This window comes from Panthera uncia, chromosome B4 (genome assembly GCF_023721935.1).
Source record: "Panthera uncia isolate 11264 chromosome B4, Puncia_PCG_1.0, whole genome shotgun sequence".
NCBI lineage: Eukaryota > Metazoa > Chordata > Mammalia > Carnivora > Felidae > Panthera > Panthera uncia.
Window position 1 is genome coordinate 130,676,331 of NC_064809.1, and position 13,316 is coordinate 130,689,646.

General features: G+C 39.5%; 2 protein-coding genes across 5 annotated transcripts in view; one reads left to right on the forward strand and one right to left on the reverse strand.

Annotated features, from left to right (window-relative positions):
* The window catches only part of SLC25A17 (solute carrier family 25 member 17), a 359,412-nt gene that overhangs the window by 114,629 nt on the left and 231,467 nt on the right, over positions 1-13,316 (reverse strand). The gene's annotated exons all lie outside the window — the stretch shown is intronic.
* The window catches only part of XPNPEP3 (X-prolyl aminopeptidase 3), a 74,638-nt gene that overhangs the window by 31,939 nt on the left and 29,383 nt on the right, over positions 1-13,316 (forward strand). The window lies entirely within an intron of this gene.

Below are 13,316 nucleotides of genomic sequence, written 5' to 3' on the forward strand. Positions count from 1 at the left end.
AGCAGAGCTCCTAGACCAGTACAAACCATTAATCTCACTGTTACCAGTATTGAGAAACCGATACAAACTGCCCCAAAATTCCTTGCAACACTTTTCATTAATTGTGGTGAAATGTATATAGCATAAAATTTGCCAATTTAGCCATTTTTAAGTATATAGTTCAGTGGCATTAAATACATTCACATTGTTGTACAACCACCACCACTGTATATCTCCAGAACTATTTCATGATCCCCTGCTGAAACTCTATACTCATTAGACAATAACTGCCCATTTCTCCTTCCCTCTGACCCTTGGTGACTACCATTTTATTTCCTGTTTCTATAATTTGACTACTTTAGGTACCTCATGTAAGTGAGTCATAACAATATTTGTTCTTTTGTTTTTGACTTATTTCACTTAGCAAAATGTCTCTAGTATTCAACCATGCTCTGGTATATATCAGAATTTACCTTCTTTTTAAGGCTGAGTAATAGACCATTTTATGTATATGCAACATTTTATTTATCTATTCATCTATTGATGGACATTGGGTTGGGGTTTTTTCGTTAATTTTTTTAATTTTATTTTTTTTAATTTACATCCAAATTAGTTAGCGTATAGTGCAACAATGATTCCAAGAGTAGATTCCTTAATGCCTCTTACCCATTTAGCCCATCCCCCTCCCACAACCCCTCCAGTAACCCTCAGTTTGTTCTCCATATTTACGAGTCTCTTATGCTTTGTCCTACTCCCTGTTTTTATATTATTTTTGTTTCCCCCTCCCTTATGTTCATCTGTTTTGTCTCTTAAAGTCCTCATATGAGTGAAGTCATGATTTTTGTCTTTCTCTGACTGACTAATTTCACTTAGCGTAATACCCTCCAGTTCCATCCACATAGTTGCAAATGGCAAGATTTCATTCTTTTTTGATTGCCGAGTGATACTCCATTTTGTGTGTGTGTGTGTATATACCACATCTTCTTTATCCATTCATCCATCGATGGGCATTTGGGCTCTTTCCATACTTTGGTTATTGTTGATTGCTGCTCTAAACATGGGGGTGGGGGCGCCTGGGTGGCTCAGTCGCTTGACCGGCTGACTTTGGCTCAGGTCATGATCTCGCGGTCTGTGAGTTCGAGCCCCGTGTCGGGCTCTGTGCTGACAGCTCAGGGCCTGGAGCCTGTTTCGGATTCTGTGTCTCCCTCTCTCTGACCCTCCCCCGTTCATGCTCTGTCTCTCTCTCAAAAATAAATAAACGTTAAAAAAAAATTTTTTTTTTTTAAATAAAAAAAATAAAAAATAAACAGGGGGGTGCATGTGTCCCTCCAAAACAGCACACCTATATCCCTTGGATAAATACCTAGTAGCGCAATTGCTGGGTCATAGGGTAGTTGTATTTTTAATTTTTTGAGGAACCTCCATACTGTTTTCCAGAGTGGATGCACCAGCTTGCATTCCCACCAACAATGCAAAAGAGATCCTCTTTCTCCGCATCCTTGCCAACATCTGTTGTTGCCCAAGTTGTGAATGTTAGCCATTCTGACAGGTGTGAGGTGGTATCTCATTGTGGTTTTGATTTGTATTTCCCTGATGATGAGTGATGTTGAGCATTTTTTCATGTGCTGGTTGGCCATCTGGATGTCTTCTTTCCTTATAAGGAAAGACACTTCTTTGGAGAAGTGTCTATTCATGTCTTTGCTCATCTCTTCACTGGATTATTTGTTTTTTGGGTGTTGAATTTGATAAGTTCTTTATAGATTTTGGTTTCTAACCCTTTATGTGATATGTCATTTGCAAATATCTTCTCCCATTCTGTCAGTTGCCTTTTAGTTCTGCTGATTGTGTTGTTTCTGTCTTTAGGGTAGTGTGAATAATTCTGCAATGCACATTCTACTTTTCAAACCCCTGTTTTCATTTCTTTTGGGTATATGCCCAGAAGTAGAATTACTAGATCAAATGGTAATTCTGTGTTCAATATTTTGAGGAACCACCATACTGTTTTTCATAGCACCTGTGCCATTTTACATTCCCACTGACACTGGACAAGAGTTCCTATTTTTCCATATCCATTCAAACACTCGTTTTCTGTTTTTTGATGATAGACGTCCTTGTGGGTGTGAAAGGATATCTGACTGTAGTTTTGATTTGCATTTTTCTAATGGTTAGTGATGTTGAATGTCTTTTCATGTCTTTATTGCCTTCACAACACTTGTATGCTTCATCTATGCTTCATGCTATGCCTTGACCAAAGTCAATGTCATTCAGGAATTTAGCAAAACAGCTCAAGCTAATTCCAGGAAATAGCTCTCACAGAGCAGTCCACTCCCATGGCCCACTATCAAGCCTTTTTTCTAATGAAACAATAATCCTTAGTGTGATGTCATTTACTTGCCTTATAATATCCTGTAACCAGATAGATCATCAAAATGTACATGCAGAATCTAAACATTTACAACATCCAGTGTGGGGTTAGTATGGATTTAAACAGATAGTGGAACCATCCATTTATACTTTTCCACGTTTTTCTAACTATATAATTATTTTGTTGTTTGGATCTTTAAGTGTCTGGGTTGTTTTGTTTACATTTATTTTTGAGAGATGGAGCACAAGGAGGGGAGGGGCAGAGAGAAAGAGGGAGACACAGAATGGCTCTGAGCTATCAGCACAGAGCCCAACACGGGGCTTGAACCCATAAACCATGAGATCATGAACTGAGCTGAAACCGTATGCTTAACTGGGTGAGTCACCCAGGCACCTCTGTAAGTGTCTGCTTCTTAATAAATCTGCTGAATTATTAATCTATCATTAATCAACTCTGAATATTTCTCAGACCAGTTCTTCTACATAGGAATAATGTACTGAGATAGCTTTAATTCAATCTCCCACTATATTTTATCATTAATATCAGTATTATACTAAATTTGTTAGTATTTACAATATTAATTTTACTTATGCTTCCATGTAATACCATATAGCAGCACCACTGTAGTTACAGTATAAATCAGAAAATCATGGTATAATTATTTTGTCCCTCCCAACACAATCTACCTTTTATTATAGCCATATATTATTTCTCATAGGACTATAGATCAGAGGCCATATCTCTGTTTTTTCAGGATTCAAAATATCTTGAGAACATAGCTAAATTCCTTCCCTCAGGTTAGGTGGTTTGACAGATATTGGTTCCCAGTTGGAAGAAACCAGCAACAGAACCTATTAATCTACTACCGGAAGCACTCTAGTCCTGTTTAAAAGTAATCCAGTATTGGGGTGCCTGACTGGTTCCGTCATTAGAACATGTGACTTGGTCTTGGGGTCATGAGTTCAAGCTTCATGTTGGTTGTAAAGATTACTTAAAAATTAAAAAAAAAATTTTTTAATAAAATAAAATTTGTTCAGTGCTCACAAACTGTGCTGTAGGGAAAGGATGGTTAGCATCCAGTCAAAGGGCTGAAGCTGTTAAAGAGCACCTGAATAGTTTGCATCCTCTAGTTAAAACTTACAGTAGAAAACAAAACTTTTTTTTTTTAACGTTTATTTATTTTTGAGACAGAGAGAGACAGAGCATGAACAGGGGAGGGTCAGAGAGAGGGAGACACAGAATCGGAAACAGGCTCCAGGCTCCGAGCCATCAGCCCGGAGCCTGATGCGGGGCTCGAACTCACGGACTGCGAGATCGTGACCTGAGCCGAAGTCGGCCGCTTAACCGACTGAGCCACCCAGGCGCCCCAGAAAACAAAACTTTCTTAAGACTGTAGGGCCCATAAGTGGCCCGTATTTGTGCATCACCTAGGTTTCTGCTGTGAGAATGCCTAGCCACTGTGCTTGGGATACCTTGGACTCCATTTGAATTAAGGTATCTAATAATCCAGCTTGTGTTTTAACACGCAGTCTTGTTCCCTTTGCTGAGTTGATTTGGGCGTGTTGTTTTAGTGTGTGATCTAATTATAAAATCCATTTTGTCAGCATCGTGTTATCTTTTCAAGTGGCTCGCCACTTTTGTCCTTATTCCTTAGACCTTAGTAGGTCTTTTTCAGCAGTATGTCTTTCCTCATTAAAAACAAATCTGCCTGACCAAATAACTCCTAAGCAGCTCCTAATTCCATGAAGGCTCTCTTATTTCAAATGGTCGGACACCAGATATGTTGTCATGAGTACTGCCTGCTTTTGTACAGTTAGGAAATACATTTGATATCTTGAAAATGTTAATTTCCCCAGGCTTAGATCATATGAGTAGTAGTCACTCCTAAGTAGACTTTGGTTTGAGTGTTCCACAGAACTTCCCATAACCAAACAAATTTCAGGAATGTGGACCCACCAAGTTATACCTAGTTCTTATCCTTTATCAGTGATCCATGTGTCCCAATTGTTCTTCCTCCTCATGCCTGTTCACCTACAGTAACAGGGCAAATAGCTATTCTTACACATAATATTATTTTGACAGGTGGGATATGCAGTAGATAACATTCTACCACCATATTCTGGTACCTTTTTTTAAACCATCATCACGATTAATGGCTATGTAATGTTCATTTAGATTATTAATATATTTCATATTCAACTAGCTAAATATTTTCTACATGTTGCTTTCCAACATAGCTCCTCTGTAGTAGATCCATCCTGTGAAATGAGAATCAAAAACATTTGCATTGTTGCATACAGTCCTAGACAGAGCTCCCATCTCTTGATCTATTTTGAGGACATATGTCACTCAGGGAAGTGTATTTGTTAGGTTAGCTATTGTTCAACTCTCTCCCAGAAGAGGAGGCTTCATCAGACAGAGTCCTTTGCCCCAAAGGGCTTCTGGGTTAAAGCTAAGAGAAAATATTATTCTCTTCCTTTAAGCATCCCCTTAGGCACCAAAATTATGTTAGATTTTCCTTTTTGTGGAACTCATTTTTTGGCTCCCTTCCCCTCAGTGACAATCTGGCCTTTCTTCCATTTGTCATTCATTTTAACCCACATCTTTACCACTGAAGAAGAGTTTTCTGGTTAGTCCATTCCCAATAATAGAAGGACAAATTGGATACATACAGAAAAATGGGTCTAAACTATTGGCAACCAAAGCAATTTTTATTAACAATTTGAGCTTCAGTGGGGGCCAGTGGTCTATGTCTTTGTTTAGTACATTGTTGCCTGACTTGAGTCCCTCCATGTCCATTCATTTCATGGACCTTCATTGCCATTTCAAGAGAATGAATTAGGCCATCAACTTGTTGATTCCATTTACCTTCCAACCCTGGCATCGGGTTTCTTTAGTAAGCATCATATGGCCTGCTTTGATTTGGCCTCAGACTTTCCATAGAGATTTCCAGAGAGCACTGGCCCCACATGTGGGGATCTTTTACTATCCAGTTATTTATCACCCACTTGTTAGACCAATTGAAAGTTGATTGGAAATAGCCTAGGATCAGTATTATCCAAATAGTAAGGCTTCTATTTGCATCTAGTTCTTTTGTCACAGGTAAGAACAGAGCATATAATGCAGCTCAGTGGACAAAATTGTATTACATTCTTCCGTAAGGATTTTTTTTTTTTTTTTTTTTGGGGGAGAGAGAATCTTAAGCAGGTTCCACGTCCAGCACAGAGCCCGATGTGGGGCTTGATCTCGCGACCGTAAGATCATGACCTGAGAGGAAATCAAGAGTCAGCCGCTTAACTGACTGAGCCACCCAGGCGCCCCTTCCAAAAGGATTCTACGTTCTTCTGCACTCAGAGCACCTGCTTTCCATACAGAATTACTCTCAATTCTGGAGCTACCATCTATGACCAATTGCCTGGCGTCCTTGGGTAGTTGGTTGAACGAAAAGAACCGAGGAAAAAAGACTTGTAAATATGAGTCTGTCCCATCCTCTGGTAGCATGCTCTATATAGTGCATTTTCATTTTATGATGGAACTTCTTTGGGTATCACCCCTCTTACTTAAATTTTGCTTTTCTGATATCACCAATGACATACATATTTCAGATCTTAATTTGCTCTTATGTCTTTCAGTTATTGGGGCTACCTCAGTAAATGCCCCACAATAAGTCAGCAGCTATCTTTCAAAAGACATAGAGTGGAAAGCAGCATCTAACAATGTCTTAGCCGCAAAGCCCAGAGGCTATCTTGGAGTTGTGAGTATGCCTTTTGCTAGAAATTCCAGTTGGGATGAGTATGGATGGCTGACACTTTTAATATCATTTCAGCATTAAGATCATGTGATCCTAACATAATAGCTTAAGCCACAGCCTTCTGCAGTTCTAAGAAGGCTTCTTTTTGTTGAGGCCCCTAATCAAATAAGGCCTTTTTCGCTGTGATTTTATGAATTGGGGCCAAGAAAATCCCTAAGTGAAGTATAGTTTCTCTAAAAGCCAAATATGTACAGTTAGCTGTTGTTGAGCCTCTTTAATCTGAGGGTCAGGGAGTGATAACAGTTTATTCCTAGTGTCCTGTGGTGTGTCACGGATTGCTCCAACCCATGTCATCTCCCAAAATTTTGTAGTCTGTGTAGGGCCCTGGATTTCTAGCAAGGTTAATCAGTCATCCCCAGTCAGTCATATGACTTATGACCTTAGTAAAGTCGCTTTTAACTTGACCCATGGTTTCAGATGATAATTATTTGTATTGTCCAGCTATGTTAGATCTAGGTCCTGCTTCATCAGATTGTGACAATACTCAGAGGAGTTCTAATATTTTTGAGGTAATACTGTCTATTGGGAACCATTCTGCATGAATACAAGTTGTTGTAGGCTCTCACTGGTAACTGACAATGAGAAGACTGCATTAGCCAAATCAATAGAGAATACCAGTCACCTTTATCTTACATGAGTTGAATAGTCAGGACTGTACTGGAGACAGCTAAGGCTCTTCAGGATATGGTTTTATTGAGTCCCCTATAGTCTGCTGACAGTGACCTGATTCATCAGTTGGCCTAACTGGCCACACTGGGCTGTTGCAGTGAGTTTATGGACACTAATATACTTGCATCTTGACATTTCCTTATTTAGAATAGTAATTTCTTAGTGCCTTCCAGGTATCTAATAATGTTTCCAAGTTACTAGTTGAGTTAGGTTAATTCTAAAGGCTCCCATGGGGCGCCTGGGTGGCTCAGTCGGTTAAGCGGCCGACTTCGGCTCAGGTCATGATCTCGCGGTCCGTGGGTCTGAGCCCCGCGTCGGGCTCTGTGCTGACAGCTCAGAGCCTGGAGCCTGTTTCGGATTCTGTGTCTCCCTCTCTCTGACCCTCCCCCATTCATGCTCTGTCTCTCTCTGTCTCAAAAATAAATAAACGTTAAAAAAAATTTTTTTTAAAAGAAAAAAGAAAAAAAAAGGCTCCCATGTTGCAAGTCCGATGAGTACTGGATGAAGGGAGGATGGAAATTATTCCTTTCTTCTTATTACCCAGTAGGGGGAGGAATTTTTATTCAAACATTATATTCATATCAATTATACATCCAGGTAAGGGAGACATCACAGTATCCTTTTTATTTACATTCCAACTTCTAACTACACTTTAATTTTTAACCTTTTCACAGTATCATCCCCATGTTCCCTTGAATTAATTTTGTCATCCCTAAAGGGGTTCATTTGCAGCCCTAGGCAGTACTGCATGCTATGTTCCTAAATTCAGTAGATCCAAAAGAGTTTCTTCTCCACATCCAGCCAGTCACTCACACATTTGTAAAATGTCTTGAGTTCCCTGCCAGAGATGACCCTGGCCTTCATGTCAATATTCTCTTTCCATTATTTTTATATCAAGAGCCCATATCTTGACATCTGATGATAGCAGCTCATTGGAATCTTTTTCTTTCTAAGTTCCTCTAAACTCAGATAAATTGAGTATATCTGCCTTGGAATTTTTATACCCTGAGGAGTTTGAGGAAGGCAGTTTGCCAATTCTCTGCCTTACTTTAAAATTATCAAAGTTTGACACTCCTCAATTTCCTCCTTTTTGTATCATTAAAAAAAATTTTTTTTAAGTTTATTTATTTTTGAGAGAGAGTGAGTGGGGGAGAAGCAGAGAGTAAGGGAGAGAGAGAATCCCAAGCAGGCTCCACATTGCCAATGCAAAGCCCAGTGTGGGGCTTGAACTCACAAACCATGAGATCATGACCTGAGCTGAAACCAAAAGTTGGACACTTAACTGACCAAGCCACCCAGACGCCCCTCCTTTTTATATCTTTTTTTTAAATTTATTTTTAAATTTACATCCAAGTTAGTTAGCATATAGTGCAACAATGAACAATGTTGTTGCCTGAGTTGTTAATGTTAGCCATTCTGACAGGTGAGAGGTGGTATCTCATTGTGGTATTGATTTGTATTTCCCTGATGATGAGTGATGTTGAGCATTTTTACATGTGTCGGCTGGCCATCTGGATGTCTTCTTTGGAGAAGTGTCTATTCATGTCTTTTGCCCATGTCTTCACTGGATTATTTGGGTTTTGGGTGTTGAGTTTGATAAGTTCCTTATAGATTTTGGATACTAACCCTTTATCTGATATGTCATTTGCAAATATTTTCTCCCGTTCCATCAGTTGCCTTTTAGTTTTGCTGATTGTTTCCTTTGCTGTGCAGAAGATTTTTATTTTGATGAGGTCCCAGTAGTTCATTTTTGCTTTTGTTTCCTTGCAATCAGAGACGTGTTGAGTAAGAAGTTGCTGTGGCCAAGGTCAAAGAGGTTTTTGCCTGCTTTCTCCTCTAGGACTTTGATGGCTTCCTGTCTTACATTTAGGTCTTTCATCCATTTTGAGTTTATTTTTGTGTATGGTATAAGAAAGTGGTCCAGGTTCATTCTTCTGCATGTCACTGTCCAGTTTTCCCAGCACCATTTGCACCATTTATTCCATTGGATATTCTTTCCTGCTTTGTCAAAGATTAGTCGGCCGTTTGTTTGTGGATCCATTTCTGGGTTTTCTGTTCTGTTCCATTGATCTAAGTGTCTGTTTTTGTGCCATATATCATTTTTAATTAATCATAAAAAACTGAATTATTTTAGGATCTGAATTATTGCCCCCTCTCTTATTTTTTTTGATTTGCTATTTTTGTTGTAAAATTTATATGACATAAAATTTCCTATTTTAGCCATTTTTAAGTGTACAACTCAGTGGCATTGAGTACATTCACATTGTTGTACAACCAGCATCATTATCTGTTTCCAGAACTTTTTCATCATCCCAGATAGAAATTCTAACCATTAGAGTTTCCCTTTTCAATAACTCCCCATTTCCCCTTTCACCATCCCCTGATAAGCTCTACCCTACTATGAACTTGTCTATTCTGAGTACCTCATATAAGTAGAATCATACAACATCTATCTCTTTTTTCTTGTGTTGCCTATACTTTTGGTGTCCTATCCAAAACATTATTGCCAAATCCAACATCGTGAAACTTTTCCCCTATGTATTTCTCTATGAGTTTTATAATTTTAGCTCTTACATTTTAGTCCTTGCCAATTTTTTAGTTAATTTTTGTATGTGTTTCTTAAGAGAATCATATGGGTAAATCTTCATGACCCTGGATTTGGCAATGGATTCTTAAATATGACACCAAAAGCAGTAGTAACAACAACAAAAAAATGGACAAATTGGCCTTCATCAAAGTTGAAAACTTTTGTGCATCAAAGGACATCATGAAAAGAATAAAAAGATAACTTATGAACAGGAGAAATATTTGCAAATCTGTATCTGATAAGACTCTAATATCCAGAATATATAAAGAACTCTTATAACTCAACAACAAAAAGACAGTGGTTCAACTTTTTATTCTTTTGCATGTCCTCTTACTGGATTTTATTTCCCTTGTAAAGTCCTCAATTCATTATTATCTTTTTATTATCCATAGGAGGAAGTTGAGATTAAAGATCTGAAACTGTCTTTTTATATCCTCCTGGGTTCCAACAACAAAGTCATATATGAAATCCCTTATTACAGTGTCAGTCATAACCAAGTAAGGGGCATCCCATAAGGGTGTTCATTTCCTTCATCAGATAGCACTGACTATCTGATGCAGCTTCAGGAGGTACTGACCATATATATAACAAGGGAGAGTCAGGGCAATATCCCTTCTATGTTGGACACATCCCTTAATCCATTCTAGTAAACTAGGGATTGTCATGTGATCCACAGTAAGCCCTAACATTTTCCTCTCCTCAGCAGTGCTTAAAGCCAAAGATACTGCTCCTTGATCTAAAATTCTCAGGATTCATTTTTAAAAAGAATTCATCAGGTTGCTGCATCTAAATCTGAAAAATGGCTCATTTCCTTCACTGAATAACCCCTTTCACTATCTTTTGTCCTGCCTCGTCAGTTTGCCCTACTTGAATTAGTTGTAGTGAATGTCTCTCACAAGCTGATTTATCAAAAAATAAAGTGGCTTGGGTTTCTTTGGTCGGAGCACCACCTATTGGCCAAAGGTGGAATTCTTGTGAAGGAGATTCTGAGCTTGCTTTCAGCTGACACAAAGCAGCAAACAAACAAACAAACAAACAAACAAAAAAACACTGAGTTTTTAGCAGAACTGCCATTGATGTGCACTTCTCTTCTAGTCCATTTTTGCTACCTGCTAAGGTTCAGGTTCTATCATTTCCTGATTCCACAGATTTCAAAGCCAGTGCTAATTCAAACCAAGAATGGTTTGGCAGTCACCCAAGTTCATAATTGGATTTTCATCCTCTTTATCAGAATCTTTCTTTTTCTTTTAAAATAATGCTTTAACCATATATTTAATAAAAAATAATTCAGGTATGCTGGAACAAATGGATATCCACATGCAAGAGAATGATGTAGGATCCCTACCTCACACCATATACAAAAATTAACTCAAAATGGATCAAAGACCTAAACTTAAGAGCTACAACTATAAAATTCTTAGCAGAAACAAACATTTATGACCTTGAATTCGGCAATGAATTCTTAGATATGACACCAAAATAAGCAACACAAGAGAAATAAATTGGACTTCATCAAAATTATAAACTTCTATGCATCAATCAAAGGACATTATCCAAAAAGTGAAAAGACAACCTATAGAATAGGATAAAATGTTTGCAATCCATATATCTGATAAAGGTCCAGTATCCAGAATATGTAAAGAGCACTTGCAACTCAAAAACAAAAAGATAACCCAGTTAAAAAATAGGCAGAGGACTTAAATGGGCATTTCTCCAAAGAAGATATACAAATGGCCAATAAGGACATAAAGAGATGCTTAATATCATTAGCTATTGGGGAAATGCAAATCAAAACCAAAATGAGATACCACTTCATACCTGGTAAAATGGCTATAATTTAAAAACAAAGCACATAGGAAGGGAAGATGGCAGTGGAATAGGAGAATCCCTAGGCTCTCTTCATCCCACAAATACAACTAGATAACTGTCAAACCATCCTATATACCCCAGAAATTGATCTGAAGACTGGCAGAACAAACTCTACAACTAAAGGTGGGGAAGAGGCCACATCGAAGAAGGTAGGAAGTGCAGAGACACCGCTTGGGAGAGAAACAGAATGCAGCCCCTGCGGTGGGGAGGGAGCCACGATCCCAGGGAAGGGCTAGAACAAACTAGCACACAGGAGAGCACTCAGGGATAACAGATCCCCATAGCAATTGGCTTGGAAAGTGACAGGGCACAAATTTTGTGAGTTCTTGAAACCAGCAGGGCTTAAAGCCTGAAGTTTGAAAGGTCAGCATGCTTGGCTCTGAGAGAGTTCAAAGGACATTGGGGCCGTTCTTGGAGAAAAGGCAGAGCAAACAGCCTGTGGACAAACAGTGTGGAAACCGCTATTTGAAGAGCACCTGAGGCACAGACTGTAGAGGGTTAGTTGTTCACCTCAGAGTGTATCCCAGTGAAGCAGCAATCATGGAGAGATCCCTCTAAGAACAAAGGAACTGTCAGGCTCCATTTCCCTCCCCGACCCCTCAGCATAAGCACAGGGCCACTACTGAGAACCAGCAGTGTCAACACTTGCTACCTAAACTGCTTACACCAATCCCCCCTTTTCCACTCCAGTGGAACTGCTCTTCCCAGTCACACTTTCCTCAGTCCCGGGTCATTGGGTCCCACTCCCATCCCAGAAGACCAGCCTGAACCCCTGCCAACACATTTCCCAGCCTGGGAGTTTTGCAAGGCCTTGGTTCCAAAGGTGGGAGCAACAGGTCTCTTTGCAAGCAGACCAGAGAACACTTAGTTGAAATGCACCACATTCAGGCCAGGGACCAGACACTGCCCACAACAGACAAAGAGAGCCCCCGCAGACAAGTGGCCTGAAGGATAAAGCAGCCAGGACATAGCAGCACATGTTGGAGACACTCCCCGAAGCACCAGGCCCTGGGGACAGAGGACACTACATTGCAGGGCACTGCAGGACCTCTTCTTCATAAAGCCATTGCCCTTAAGAACAGGAGATGTAGCTGACTCTCCTAAACAAGCACAGACTTAGACAAAATGAAAAGATGAGATTTGTCCCAATTGAACAGGACAGGGTCATGGCTGGAGAGCTATGCAAAACATGCATAAGTACTTGCCAATGGAGAATTTAAAGCAATGATTATAAGGCTACTCAACGAACTTGAGAAATAGTGGAGGGCATCAGAGAGATCATAACACAGAGATAAGGAATAACGTAGCAGAGATAAAGGGCCCTTCTTCCAGCAGGCTGGAAGAAGCAGAGAAACAATGTAATGACCTAGAAGACAGAGTAATAGAAAGTAATCAAGCTGAACAAAAGAGAGAGAAAAGAATTATGCAAAATGAGAATAGACTTAGGGAATTCAGTGACTCCATCAAACATAATAACATTTATATTATAGGAGTCCCAGAAGAAGAACAGAGAGAAAAGGGGGCAGAGCATTTATTTGAAGAAATAATAGCTAAAGACTTACCTAATCTGGGGAAGGAAAGAGATATGCAGATCCAGGAGGCACAGAGAACCCCCCCAAAAAATCAACAGAAGCAGATCCACACCAAAACATATTGTAATTAAAATGGCAAAATATAGGGGTGCCTAGCTGGTTCAGTCAGTAGAGCATGTAGCTCTTGATCTCAGGGGTCATGAATTTGAGCCCCACATTGGGTTGTAGAGATTGCTCAAATAAATAAATAAACATGTACATACATACATACATAAAGCCAAACATAGTGATAAAGAAAAAATATTAAAAGCAGCAAAATAGGGACACCTGGGTAGCTCAGTTGGTTGAGCAACCGACTCTTGATTTCAGCTCAGTTCATGATCCCAGGGTTGTGGGATCAAGGACAGCATCTGACTCCACAGCCAGCATGGAGCCTACCTGAGATTCTGTCTCCCTCTGTCCCTGTCCCCCATACTCTCGCTCTCTCGCTCTCTCTATAAAATA